Here is a 14,269-nt window from a genome sequence, read left to right on the forward strand (position 1 = left end):
TGACTGGAAAATGCAACGTTCATATCCATGCTAATATCGTGCAAGCATTTGACTTGTCTTGCACTTATTGTAGAAAAAAACTCAACGAATGTTAAGTTCTATTTCTGCATTTCTTGTCACATGCAGATGGTGATGGTTGCTTTGTTTTACGCATTTCTTCAGTTACCAGTCAACCTGTTAATACAGGAGGTAGATATTCTCTCTTTATTAAACAATTTATTTTTCGGGTTTATCATTTTATATACACGACTTTGATGTAACATGTAAACCTACTTTGAAACGCTCGATGTTAATGACAAACACTTTCTCAAAGACCGTCAGTACTACCTGTGCTGGAAATTACACTTAAATTACGTTCATTACTAGAATCAGTTTACCAGTTACACATACTGTTAAACACTGGTGTTGGATTTTTCATTACTCTTTGAGCGTGCGCCAATAATAACGGGGTCTTTAAAGGGTACATATGTGATATCCGTCCCACTCATTGCTACCAAATGTATTGGATATCATGGGAGATTAGAGGATATCCTTCCTGCAATTGCTTTATTGATTTCTTTGAAATTAAACAAGAGTGGCGGCTATACATTAGGTGAGCGAAACATTCTTGGAAGTTGAGTAGTGCACTGGATGTTACGAATAGGAATTGATTACGAGGATTCCTAACTGAAGGCTGTATCATCAAAGACGATTCTATTGAAGATCTCATTTGTTTTAAAAGCACGTGCTTATCAGTGTTTTCTTGTACTGGAAAGAAGGAAATTGAAAGTGGACACAGGTCACATCTTCCCGTAAGTAATATATTTTGAAATCATCTTGCAATATCCTTGTACTGCCTTTGATAGTTTAACTGAGTCTTGAATTTACTAGCCACGTTCTCTCACGCGTAAATTTCTTTTCTGGTCAAAGAAATAGACTTTAAAAGTCGTCATTTGCGGTCAGTGGTCATTATGGTCAGTCATCATTTGTGGTCAGTCGTCATTTGTGAATCCATTCCCACTGTTGCTAAAGGTTCAATGTTATTTACTTATCATTCGCAACATAAAATCATATATATTGTTTACGCCCAACCCTCTGTGTGATTTTACACTGTAATATATAAATTACTTGCATTGCAACAAGATTATAACACATACCTATAACATAATCCTTTTACAGGATTAGTTTTTTGCCTTGTATAACATTCAAAGCCTCGCTCATATCAGTTGATGACAGCGGCTGTGAAGAACTACTATGGATTGTCTGAACCAGCCCACACAGGCATAGTATAATGCAACTGTATTTTGGGCACACACTTCTACGAAAGCCATAATTTCTCAATTTACTTTCGCCGTTTTGTCGAGAGTATCGACTTACAACTTGTAAGACATATTTTGACATGCAACTATTTAGCGAAGCTAGTAACGCAATAAAACTAAATCTTGTTGATCAATTTGTGTATGCGTTTGATTTTTACATCACCCCAGCACAAACATTATGTACTTCTAAAAATGTAAAAGTGAATTGCACAAAACTTATGGAAGATGAAACCTTCCTAAATAAATGTTAGTATTAACTACAACAAAATTAAGCATGAAACTTAAAGAGCTTAATATATATATATATATATATATATATATATATATATATATATATATATATATATATATATATAAACTAGTAGACTAAATTAACAAGCAAAACACTTAAATCATGATCCGAAATGAATAAACTGCATTCCCTTAACTTTAGACGTACATTTATCATATGTTTTCTGAAAGCACTTCACATAAAAAACCATAACTTCTGTCTCACGGGCTGGAAATAGTAAATAGAATGTGCATGGCTTATCATTGGACATTGGCAGTGTATACTTTCAGATCGAAGACCACCCTTCAGGAAGTATGCATGTGTCAGGTGTGTGTCTGATACGCGCTCGGCAGAAAAACACCCCATGGCTCCAATTTGTTCCATACAATGGAAGCCACTATCCATAGTGAGCTTGATGTTCTTAAATTTGTGGAATTTTCATTCCCAATATTTGGCTAAGTATAACGAACATCTTCATTTATTTAGCATCTTAAATCATCATATGGAATCTTCCACCCGGAAACTGGCCACAGCAGGGTAGCTTTGGCTGCTTTATCTGTCCTTTCATAACCTGCAAGTCAATGTGACTAGGCAGCCAACATTACATAATACTTTTTCCCCATGATTCGGAACATCATGCTTCTGTAATATCTGGGTCTGTCAGATTTAAGACTCTGCAATGCTTTCAGTGTGGAAAGGGAAGCTGAAAAGATATGAAATTTATTTTGAGGAGGTTTAATCGTAGTTTTGAGTCTGGCCATGCAAACAGTTTTCATTATCGTGGGAGGATCCTCTCAGAAATAGTCTACAGCATACATCAGACAAACATGTAATTATTCAGTTGACAGCGGCATTAATACTTGTTTAATCCTTTCCTATATTAAATGTTTTTCTAAACCAGTCTTGCTTTATTTTTTGCCTATAGATCAAAGTCTATATGCTATTACAATTATCTTGAAATTAATGATGATGTTCGAATTAACTTTCATTGCAGATGGCATTAATTGCCCTTTGAAAGTGACCCCTATTTTCTATAAATTTTAGAAATCTCACCATTTTTCCTGCAATTGAGATTTTACATTATCTTGCATACACTGCTCTTTGCAATAACAAGAATTGTATTACATTCATATACACTAGACGACTTTAACATAAATTTTTAAATCAGCCATTTTACGGTAATTAAAAAAGTGTTTATATTCTATATTAAGAAATCCTTAGACTTTTAAGGAAATCGTCAACCTTGATCCAGAGATTGAACATAATTTATCAGAAAAGCACAAGTAGCGATTACTGGGCAAAAATCTCAGATCGTGGAAGAAAAAAAAATGCCACGTTTGGGTCCATAATTGATATCACTAAATGTCGCACACCCCTTTTTGTTTACAAAGTGTAGAAAACCTCCGCTTCTCAGTGCGTTGACGGAAAATAAGTCAACCTTATTGTAATTGAAATTATGTTCTGCGTCGCAAGGAAGATAAATTAATTTCACAATAAATGAATAACTTCTTTTACTCGGTTTACTCATGTCGTACAGGGAGGATCAATCTGCAATTGATTCTTTGATGGCTTTGAGCATGCGTATATTAGACAAATGGCAGGGACCGTCAGAACAATTCTTGTTAGCGTAGCATGAACAAATTCGATCATACAGAACAAGAAGTAATTCTCATTTGGTGAATTATTTAACAAAAGCAATAACCAAAATGGCAGCTTCACGCACATGATGCATTTTCTCAGAGCACTAAGGAAAACTAATTTTACAGAGAGGAAGCTGCACGTTAGGGATATTGTAGTTGTTTCCGATAAACTCAAGAACTGTTGGTGTTATATTTTGCTAAATATGGATAATGTACACATACACACCCCCTGAGAGAAAAAATATTAAATGCCAGTGACTCCAAAAAATATCCCCTTTTATTAAATCTCTAGCAGATTGATTGCTATCTGGATCTCACAGCAAGGGACATCCCTGTTGAGCGCATCAACTTCATTCCCGTGAGACAAAATCTTTTTGATGATGACCCCCACCCCCACGATAAGATTTTTGTCTTTCTAAAGGAATGGCATTTATATGAAACTTTCAGCTTATATTCAAAGGATTTTATAGTTCTTACCTATATGGTTTATTCTCTATACCTGTTCACGAATTGTTATCTCTGTTCCTATTTATCGTTACGGTTTGTTTTTCGATACCTTTTCTAGCATTACTATTACTATCTTTTATCTTTAGGTTCACTTTCTATTCTTTTTCAAGTTTTATTAAATCTGTACCTTCGATCGTTATGGTTTATTTTCTATAGCGTTTCAAGCATGATTACCTCTGTTCCTTTTTTATCTGACAGAAGTACATGATTAATGTTGTTCAGAAGGGTTTATCTTTAGAAAATTTTGGCAATTAAAAAAAATATTAATGTTACTCGTTACGATATAACATGGATGTGCTGATGTAACATACATACATACATACATACATACATACACACCTACATACATACATACATACATACACACCTACATACATACATACATACACACACACACACCTACATACATACATACATACATACATACATACATACATACATACATACATACACACCTACATACATACATACACACACCTACATACATACATACATACATGCATGCGTACGTACATACATGCGTACGTACGTACGTACGTACGTACATACATACATACATACATACATACACACACACCTACATACATAGATACATACATACATACATACATACACACACCCACATACATACATACATACATACATACACACACACACCTACATACATACATACGTACACTCCTACATACATACACACACCTACATACATACATACACACCTACATACATACATACACACACCTACATACATACATACATACATACATATGTGCGTGCGTGCATGCATGAATGGATACATGCATGCACAGACACACACACACGCACACAAAGATACATACATACATACATACATACATACTGGATTCGGAATTGTATATCAGTTGCTTCACTATAGTCAGTGTTGTTTCCAAATTGTCCGTTTCGATAGTTTATATCATTAATTTTTCCAACCTTTTGGAATCACGTTACGGGTTACGCAAACATTATCTATAATATCTACTGAAATAAAATCAGTATAACAAATATGTATGTATCATATGATGTAAACATTTTCCGATTTCTCTTGAATCTGCTTTATCTACATATTTAAAATCATACAGAACAGCTGCATTGTAAGTTTCATTCCTAGATGGCAGTTGAAAGTGTATTCTAACTTAAACCATAAGCATAACATGGAACTTTATCTTGCTGAAATTTCCAATTAGTATTTGCCAGTAATCAGTGACTTTTAAAACAACAAGAAGAAAAGAACAATACGCTTCATTAAAAGAAACAGGATACTAGGTTTCTGCGAAGTACTGTTGTTCTAGTTATCCAAGGTGACCTAGGTAACTATTCTTGTCAGTTATTTCTTCCTTAGTTAATTAAATAGTCCGATCTTGCATAGCTACACGAAGGGATCTATTTATAGAAAACATATTATACTATGGAAACACGCTGTACTGGTTATTCTGTTAAGTATCTGGCTGTTAGATCATCTCAGCATTTATATTGCCATAGTTGATTTGTCAGACGTGCGAAATACTGTATCACTACCAGCCATAACTTTTTTCCAGTGTGCCATTTATTGAAGGATGTATCTGTCGTGTCTTCATTAGCAAATCTTGTTCTAAAAGGTTCCCCCCTCCCCAAAGCGTTGAAGTTACGAAACCGTATATGACGTTAAGTATTACGATACTATTTCAGCATCATCAACAAAATGAGCGGTGTTAACGAAGCCCTATTGGCCAAATGAAAAACGGAATCGCTAATAATGCAAAGGAAACAAAGTCTCAAGTATCGCAATATATAAACGAAGTAAAAAAAGTGAAAATGTCCCTTTCTAGATAGCACTGGTATCAATTCTGGGAGATACATTATGAGAGATTTGTGAATTCCTATATATGGAGCGAAAAAATTACAAGAAATATTAAATCACAAGAAAGTATTATAAATCACCCTACCCCAAACAGAAAGTTGGTTTTCTGTCAGTGTACAAATTAGCAATGTTTCTGCTGATTACCTCTCAGTTTGTCTTGTTGAAAAAACGTCAAATTCGCTTAAACTTTCCAGAGATAACTTCATCCGTTATACACACATTTATGGTCGCCATGGCTAAAATCGAGTAATAAATTATTATGGATTATTCTCAAAATGCTTCCGAGTTCTGAGCAATAATCTGAAAAGTATCAATTAGATCGTAGAAATAAAACTATGCTTTGGATGTTCGTCGGCACATTAATGTACAGAAAAATCATGCATTTTGTTTACCGGAAGTGTCTGAGCACACAGCAAACCCCTATACATATCGACAACACTGAATGAAAAGTTGTAGGGTCTCAACATATTTTTATTTTGATATGACTCGATGAAATAAGCAGATGACCCTCTAGAGATGGAGATGCCATTTAGTTAAGCATATACACAGGAGATTCGTCGCAGTGCTCCAATTGTCTGATAGAATCCAATAATTAGTTCTCTTTAATAATTAACATGTTTGATAAAATTCTTTTAAGCGTGAATTCACTTCCCGCAAATAAGAAGGCATCCACATTTATTTTCAAGATTGAAACTAAAATACAGTGTGAATACATTCCTAATTATTTCTCTCTCCCAATCTACCGCTCCAATGAGGCAGATAAATCTGATTAGGGTGACAACGATTTTCTCATCGAGGATATGATGACGTTAATGATGGTTTTGCTGTAGTAAATTGTGTTCACCTTCGATGTATCAGTGAGGCTAGTAAAACATATTTGCGCCAAATAAGAAAAACACCCTTAAGGTCCTCAATTCATCAAGTACAAGAATGTCATCTTTATGACACAATTATGGAATTTTTGTAGAAAATTAGCACAAAAAGAATTTGTCCATGACACCACGTATAGGGAGAGTCATATCATCACAAAGGTACCAACATTTCGGATAGGATGTCTTGATATTGCCGCAAATTATGATGCTCGACAAATGGGAAAGGTCGTTACATTAACGGGTGTGTTGCAATAATAAATTATTGCTTAATTCTAACTTCGTCTATACATTCAATGGGTCCTGCGTTTTTAGTAAGGCTTCACAAGTTTTAATTTAGTGGTTCGATGCCAGACAATATCTAAGACTCATTTGTACACGTGGGAGCACTTTGATTGGGCATTCTCAAACGCTCTTTTCATTAAAAAAGGTTACTTCGTTTCCTAGCATTATCCTGATCCATCTTGTGAAAAAGTCCAACAGCATATTTATATGGAACCAAATTAATTCCGTTATGAACTTTTTCTGTACTATTTGATTACGCCAGTACTGGACGATAAGTAGTTTTCTGATAACTTGCAGGCTTTCAGTGTTAGGAATTCACTTTGAGTAGAAACCGTACATGACAATGCGTGAAAGTGTTGCTGTGAGTGTGTGTGTGTGTGTGTGAGCAAATGATTATGTTCCAATATTGCTATGAATAGATACATCATTGATTTATTTACATTTCAGGCTGAAGGGATTCATTACCTTTGACTGGTTCTCGAAAATTTTAATGGAATTTGACAGAATCATTTAGTAAGTAGCACGATGCAAGCGGCTACATGTGCAAAATGTATTCTGTTATTATTGTTGTTGCTGTAGGGTTTAACGCCATTTTTCAGCACACGATAGGCTATACATGGCGGCCAGTATTAATGGTGGAGGAATACCCGGGAAATCGCCGGAGAGAACCACCGACCCTCGAGAAGCTACTGGCAAGCTTTCTCACATATCCGCATTGGCCGAATCCGAGATTCGAACCCATGCAGACAGAGGTGAGATGGCAGTGATCCGTAACGGAGAGCGCTTTAGACGACTTGGCCACTCGGGGCCCCCAGTTATTATTGAACAGAATACATGTACAAAAGGTACTCTGTGCTTATTTAACAGAACACATGTACAAAAATGTACATCGTGGTTATTTAACGAATGATATACATTTACAAAGATTCATCCACATCTTGAAAGATTTTAAATGCTAAAATTTGTTAGCATTTCCGGTATTTACAGATGTTTGATGACTTTAATTTTTTTATATATATGTTTACCTCCATCTTTTCTCTTTAACTTGAAAAGTTTTGTTCATCACGATCTATCTCCGTCTGTTTACAAGTCTGTCTCTATCTCTGTCTCTCTGTTTGTCTTCCTCACGGAAACGCTCTTCTGACTGTATGCCTTTGTACTTAGGTTGTCCAGTTCGCATGTATGAAGTTGTTCAACAGTGGAAGTAAAAGTTATGTCACAGAGTGGTTTACGATTTGTATGGCATGAATTTACATCCCATTGCGATCGAACCCAATATTAGGGGTATTGAGTTGTTTTTAAAGAATGTCTCCGATACAGTAGATACTCGTGTGGAATTTAGAAACAGTTCAGTTGAAATTGTATTCCCTTTTTCTATTTCAGTTTGGTCCCATCCCGTGAATAGGGTGTCTTATTACCACTTGTACTTGTTCTTTATGAACATCAGAAGATAAATATTGGATAGGAAAGAAAAAAGTTTTTCTTAACCATCCCAAGATGAACATTGATCCAGTAAAATCGATCCCTTCGCGGCTGCTAAGTGAATTACGTTTTGCAACATAGTAATCAAATATTTTTTGTACCACATACAAATACAGACACTCTAACGAGTTTAAGATGGACTACTGGAAACGGTGTATTGACGGATGGAATGAACACTTAACATCCCTTCCCAGTGTGACCATTACCAAAAATGTAGTTCTGCATCTATGTTAGATATTCACAATCCATTTCGAAACTCTTTGTTTGCTCCTTTTCTGAGTTTCTATTTTTTTATAATGTCTCAAAAAAGAATTAATAAAATGACGCTAGGATTGTCATCCGTGCCTTGGTCTATCCATCCATCAAGAGAGAGAGAGAGAGAGAGAGAGAGAGAGAGAGAGAGAGAGAGAAGGCGTGGTCTTGAAGAAGTGAAATTTAACTGACACGCCGACTGATCAACCAACACAGTTTAAGAGAAAGAAGGACAGAGAGAGGGATAGGGAGAGAAACCTTCATATATTTTATCATTTAAAAATGAACTGTCATAGAAACTTATTGGTTATAAAATACAAACAAAAAGAGCATTAAAAAAGAGAGGATATTTTCTTCAAATGAGTGAATAATGGAAATATTTAATATAATGGGTGAAAAATGTAAGTATTTTCACACTTCTGACACCAGTCAGTAATCATTATACTCATTTAAGATCCAAAATAGCCTCGTCAAGTCGGTAATAGTTATACTAGTTGTACAACGAGTTCCTGTGATATCTTGGGGAATACATATACTAAACTAACATAGGCAGCTAGACGTTGTTTTTCAGACATAGACGTGTAACTATCTTATAGCTCAATTACGAGAAAGGTAATGTTAACAAAGACAATAATAATGATAATGATAATAATAATAATAATAATTTTAAATGACACCCCTGCCTGTCTTGTTGAAATCGATATATCCCATATGACGGAGAGATGATAGGAAATGTTGAAAGTACCTGTTATGGTGACCTTTGGAATTCCCGGTCCATTAATTTTTTTCAGATAAAGCGTTCACCGCTCCGGTGGCCGTGTGGATTGAGCGTCCGCCTCTGATGCGGCAGATCGCGGGTTCCAACCCCGGCCGAGTCATACCAAAAACTTATATAAATGGTACTAACAGCTGCCTCGCTTGGTGTTCAACATTAAGAGGTTAATGCTAGGTCTGGTCGACCTGGAGTCAGGATAATGTGACTGGGTGGGGCATGATGCTATATGTCTGCGGTATGATGCTCCCGTACTAGACATCACTAAAAATTGTCACACTATGGACATCGTAGCGATATGACTGAAACATTGTTAAAGCTACGTTAAAAATCCAAATCACACACACACACACACACACACACACACACACACATATCATTCCATTTTCGTGTTAGGATGAGTTATTTCTGGTAGTGGTATGTCCAGCATGACGTTTTTCACTTTCAGGAATATGAAAGCTGTAATGAGATCGACGAATAAACAGTAGATGAACAGGTGCCCGTAAAGGATACTTATTCATAACTAAATCTTGATTTTAATCAAAATGTTACCTTTGCTATCATCGTTTACTACCAAATGATCGGAGTTTGTTTCACTTATGTGTTCGTGCGTAATTTTGATGGGTGCTCCAGTTAGTCAAGTTGTCAGTGATAAACAGTTAGAAATGGCGTTAAGTAAGTTTCAGATGTACAAAATCAATCAATATACTTAAATGAAACGATCAATGGATATACTTTATTCACCAAGCACAGTGTTTGCTGAGAAGTAAAGGCAAGTAGATGAAATTAAAGCTGAATGTGTACTGGTCTAGAAACATATCAAGATCGATTGGGGAACATTGGTAGTTCATGAGTTATACCATACAAACACCCCCACCCCCCATTAGGGACCATTGGTAGTTCATGGGTTGTACATATACCGACCATTAGGAACCCTTGATAGTTCATGAGTTGTGCCTATACCCACCATAGGACCATTGATAGTTCATGAGTTGTACCTATACCCACCATTAGGGACCATTGGCAGTTCGTGAGTTATACCATACCAATACCCACCATTATGGACCATTGGTAGCTCATGACGTTTACCAATATCCATCAGTCGGAACCATTGGCAGTTCATGAGTTTACGAGGCGTTTCAAAGGTAATCTCTCTGTACACTTGAAGGCAAATAGTATAGCGGTTTACATTCCAAAATAAACTCGCTGGGTCTGTTTATTTACAAAACTTCTAACATGGAGAAATTTTCGTCTTACTGGAACTGATATGAGGGCTTCATGCGTGACAATAATAACAAACATCATGATTGCACAAGAAACTATATTTTTTTCATGACATTTCAAACACTCGTTCGACTTATTTTATTTTCAATACTTTTGTCAGTGAAAGTAAACTGCAGAAATATATATATAAATATATATGTATGTATATATCTATGTAATATAAGCGAAAGTTGATGTTTGATTGTACATTTAGTGCATAAGAATGTTGTAAAGAAACCCGGGAGAAGGTGACATTTTGAATTAGTTCTGAAATGCCTATTTATATAATATTTTCATGTATATGCTCGCGTCTGATGACATAAAAGATATTTGGGAAATATGAATGATTGACAAAACATTATGTTGTTGTTATGGGGTTTAACGCAATTTTTCGGCACAAGATGGGCTATACATGGCGGTCAGTATAATTGGTGGAGGAGGAGCCCTGGAAAACCCCAGGAAGAACCACCTACCCAAGAGAAGCCTCAGGTAATCTTTCTTACGCACCATCTTTAGCCGAACCCGAGACTCGAACCAACGCAGACGGAGATGAAATGGCAACGATCTGGAACGGTGAGCGTTTTAGACCACTTGCCCCCCCCCCCCAAAAAAAAACATTATGTAGATTGAGCTTGTAACATGTTGATAACAGAAAACTAATCAATACACACAGATCATATGCTCATGGCAGGTTCCAAAGATGCGTTTGATGTTGACAGCATTAAATCGATATCGACTGAAATAATAATCTACGCATGTACGGTTTGGCAAAGCTTGTATAGCAGCAGTTTTGCACGAACCCACCAATTTTTAGAAGGTCCTTTTTTGAAACTATGGCCTTCTACGAAAACGTAAAAAAGGGTAAATAACGTCAAACCGAAGCCTTTAACTGACCGAGAGTTTCTCTAACTGGGTTAGTTTATAAGCTACTGTATTTTTGTCGTCGTCGTTTTTTTTAAAAAGTATGCACGCGCGTTTACCAACCGCGACACTTATTTGTGGTCGCGCCCTCTTTGCTACTATAATAAATCATTAGTATATTAATAATGGCACCAGCGTTGGAGTCTCATACAGCTGGATTAGCTCGAGAACGACAAAAGGCAATTAAAAAATTTCTCCCCATAAGAGATTCTGTGCAGGAAAAACTACAACAGCGTCAAGAATCTCAGAGTTGAATTTGCGGAAAAAGCAGAACAATTGTTTAGGCCTGTCACAAAAGTTACTGAAAGAGTTGCAGAGACTACGGAAGGTCTTCTTCCATCAGTAAGACAAACTGCTGAGCAAACTGAAAAAAACCACAAAAAGAACTAAACAAACAGAAAAGATTTTATGACATCTTCCAACTGAGATAGCTGCTGCTCAACCTCAACTTCCTCCTAAGCTTGAAGAAAAACTTGAAGACAAAGAAGAAGAATTACTTGAAGGTGCTGTTGGTGGAGAACCAAAAAAGGATAAAACTAATAGAGATGAAACATTTAATCCAGGAATTATTGATAAAAAAATAAATGAGATTGAATTAGCTAAATTTGGATTATATTCTTATAATTACAGAAAAAAAATACTTAAAATTGGGTATGAAAATATAGATACAAAAACATAGGAAAAATGGGTATATCCAACGCATAAAAGTACTAACCAGGCTAGAGATAGTGATCTTGAATTTATGGAATATCTAACTAATATGGATGAACTTCAACGAAGTATAGGAGGATATCCAACGGAAAAACAAGTTCAGATAGCGTTAGGGTTTTTAAGAAAGTTGGATGGTCAACCAGGTCCTTTTAGGAAAATGTTTAAACCTAAACTATTGAAGAACTTGAAAACCCACTAAATTAATTGATATAGATGCATATGGATATGATAAAAAAGAAAATTATATAATACGTCAACATCTTCGAAAGCGAAACCCAGAAAAATGGGATGGTGAGGTATAAGGAGCTGCAGGTGATTTAGATAAAATTAATCGGAAAGACCCAAAACTAGCACAATTTTATTGACAGGCGGTATCATTAACATCGATGTTTATCGGTCTCTTATCGATGAGATCGTTGATGACTACCACAGTGATTAGATAAATAAATAATAAATAATATGATCGTACACAATGCTCAGCGTGGATCGATCATGGTCAGAGCTGTAAATTCGCGATTACCGACTTACGAAGCGATTTACGGTGATGGGCTCAGTGATGTTGTTCAGGGTCTATTCAGAAGGATAGCCCCAAAAGCAGCACCTGTTGCAAAACAAGTAACAATGAAATCTATCGATGTTATTTGTGAAAAAATTGCTGGCGCGATTAGTGATGTTGCCGGTAAAGCGTTCTCGGCAATCAAATAAAGACTAGCACGATTAATACGCAGACCGCAAGCGGTTCGACCGCAATCACCAGTAAAATTACTCAGCACCGAAATTATGCCTGAAAATGTCAGTAAAATAATAAATCAAGCCGCAAATAAAAAAACATAGCAGAGTTGGCCGGTGGAGCAGAAAAAATATAGCATCAAGTTTAATAGCAGGGAGTGGTCTCCCTCAAAGTGGTATTTCCCGAAGTGGTCTTCGTGTTAGACGATAATAATTATAATAAAGCTGTTTAAGCGTATATCCGATCCAGCGTTTGACATGGATGCGCCAGTCCTTAAAGATGAATCGGTGCGTGATTATCAATTTTATTCTTATGACGCACGACTACCAAATCAGCGCGGAAGACTTGAATTACAAGTCCACGATACAAGTAAATATTTCTTACCTGTTGAGGCTTTTATTGAAGTAGAAGGTGAAATTATAAAACCAGATGATACTGCATATGCAAATGAAGTTAGAGTTGGTTTCGTCAATAACGGCATCATGGCGTTTGTTTGACAGTGCTAAGTATATGATTGATTGAAAAAACATCGAAACAATTGAGAAAGACGTAGACGTTGCCACAACAATAATATGTTTAGCAAGATACTTTGATGATTATACAAGATCAGCCGGCCTTACAATGACGTTTGCAAAGGACACTTCCGACAATCCTAGCGACATACAGTGTAATATAAGACGACCAAGAAACAATGCCGATTACGCTGACGCTGATGTGTGGCCGGTGGTTCATGGTGCTAATCCAGATTCAAACTAGGATTTACATCACGTCGATCAATGCTGGGACAAGCGCGTAGAGGTTTTTCACGCGCAATACCACTATCCCACATATTTGGATTTTGTAGAAATGATAGAATTGTTATCTTTAGAGCTAAACACACAGTTACCCTTATAAGAAAAGCTACCGACGACGACGCTATCTGGCGACCTATGGGCGATGCTGGTAAAGTAATACTGACAAAACTTACGTTGTGGATGCCGGTAATGACTCCAACGACTGCTGAAGAACAGCGATTGTTGTCATTTATGGACCAAGGCGGTCAATCGTTGCTGAATTAGTTAACAGTAACCACGGATATTAGTGGTTTATTTACGTGGCATATAGCATCACAGCAAGGTATTTCTTCACCACGACATATTTGTTGCATTTCGAAATTCTGATCGATTAAACTCGCAAACGCGTAGTCATATGATATTTAACAAATCTGGAGTTAGTGAAGTTTCTTTACGGATAAACGGACAATAAGAACCAACTGAAAATATACTACTGGATTTTGATCAAAATCATATAGCGCGTGTGTATAATCGGTTAATGATATTTATGGGGTGTGATTAAAACGTAGACAATGGATTGCAAATATCACAACATGATTTTAAAAATCTGTTTCCAATCTATTACTTTTCGCTGGAT

General features: G+C 36.2%; 1 protein-coding gene across 1 annotated transcript in view; it reads left to right on the top strand.

Annotated features, from left to right (window-relative positions):
* The first annotated feature begins 431 nt into the window (after window positions 1-431).
* Window positions 432-14,269, top strand: part of LOC149796881 (glycine receptor subunit alpha-2-like) — a 92,770-nt gene continuing 78,932 nt past the window's right edge. Inside the window, exon 1 of the mRNA XM_089961534.1 lies at window positions 432-791. The gene's annotated coding sequence lies outside the window, so the exon portion shown is untranslated. The remainder of the gene's footprint in view (window positions 792-14,269) is intronic.

This window comes from Sinohyriopsis cumingii, chromosome 6 (genome assembly GCF_028554795.1).
Source record: "Sinohyriopsis cumingii isolate HCF-2022 chromosome 6, ASM2855479v2, whole genome shotgun sequence".
In the NCBI taxonomy this organism is placed as follows: domain Eukaryota; kingdom Metazoa; phylum Mollusca; class Bivalvia; order Unionida; family Unionidae; genus Sinohyriopsis; species Sinohyriopsis cumingii.